The sequence below is a fragment of the Pundamilia nyererei genome, unplaced genomic scaffold (assembly GCF_000239375.1).
Source record: "Pundamilia nyererei isolate P.nyererei 1_Seehausen unplaced genomic scaffold, PunNye1.0 scaffold05731, whole genome shotgun sequence".
In the NCBI taxonomy this organism is placed as follows: domain Eukaryota; kingdom Metazoa; phylum Chordata; class Actinopteri; order Cichliformes; family Cichlidae; genus Pundamilia; species Pundamilia nyererei.
In genome coordinates, this window is record NW_005193132.1 from 1 (window position 1) to 1,306 (window position 1,306).

The 1,306-nt window shown below is 41.6% G+C and overlaps 1 long non-coding RNA gene across 1 annotated transcript; it reads left to right on the plus strand.

The window, feature by feature from the left end:
- Position 1: 1 nt before the first annotated feature.
- LOC102195973 (uncharacterized) lies at positions 2 to 1,300 on the plus strand. The gene is made up of 6 exons (XR_312645.1): positions 2 to 45; positions 357 to 434; positions 541 to 591; positions 799 to 867; positions 958 to 1,009; positions 1,126 to 1,300. It is a non-coding gene; the product is annotated as an uncharacterized LOC102195973 (long non-coding RNA).
- The last annotated feature ends 6 nt before the right edge of the window (positions 1,301 to 1,306 follow it).

A 1,306-nucleotide genomic window follows, 5' to 3' on the forward strand; every position in this document is an offset into this window, starting at 1 on the left:
TCTATGATGAGATACCAGCTGGAGCAGAACTTCATCCTATAAATGGTGAGAGTGAAGCAGCTGTGACAGTTTGAAGGAGCTGCAGTTCAAAAAAGCGCTGCTCCGACAGCCAAACCCATCTGTTCTCTGATTGGATAGTTACATTTGTGATTGACATGACATTGGCCAATCAGATGAAAGGAAGAAAAACCGGGTCAAAATTCGTACTTGTAACTTGAAACTTGAGTGCAGAGTTTCACACGTATTTTTGGCTAAGTCCACACACAAATTCTTTTTACTCATCATGTCACTGAATACTGTGAATATGAACACAAATAAAAACGATGCAAACTCTTACTGAGACTTGTTGTTGACAGGAGGATCAAACCACAGTGATGCCACATACGACACCATCGCTGAGCTGCCACAGACTGGAAACGACACCAGTAACACCTGTGCTGCACTGAGCCTTCACAGTCACATGATTTAAGCAAACCTTCTGCTGATACTTCATCTCCTTCCACCTTCATGCTGCATCTAATCAAAATATTTCATTTACAGATTTTCCACATTCCTTGACTGCTTCCACTTTCCATGCTGGAAATAATAAAGGTAACTTTAATTCTTGCTTCTGATTTGGACGGGTACTAAAAGAGCCACACGTGAGTTATTTTTGGATAACCCAAAATTATTTTGTGTGATCAAACTTTTGGATCTGGTGTCTTCTAAAGCTGAAAATGTTGATTTGTTGTGTGTAACAGCTTAAAACTGGACTGTTACTTGGATCTGATGAAGACTGTTTGATAAACATTTTAACAGGAGGATCAGACCACAGTGATGCCACATACGACACCATCGCTGAGCTGCCACAGACTGCAAACACGACCGGTAACACCTGAGCTGCCATCACTATTTACAGTCCCATCTAAATGAGAGGTTCTGGTGATAAATTTAAATGTTTTTCTTTTCCTCCTGCAGATTCTCCATATTCTGTGATTGGTGCCACGTTTAGTGATGGAAATAAAAAAAGGTCATTTTAACGATCAGCACCTCATTTTACACAAACTCATGGTGAACACGCCAAACCTGCACAGCTGTGTTTGTTACACACAACCCACTCAGACTGATGATGTTTATGATCCACAGGTTCTTCACAGCCCGTCAACAACACGTATGTCTTACTGGAGAAACCCAAAGCATCCAGAAGCAGGCCGGACCGGTGTAGCTTCACCTGAATGTCCTGCTGTCAGGAACAGTCTGCACAGCACAGATGTTCATGGGAACATGTAACACGCATATGTCGAGATTATTCTGAATTATTGTGAAA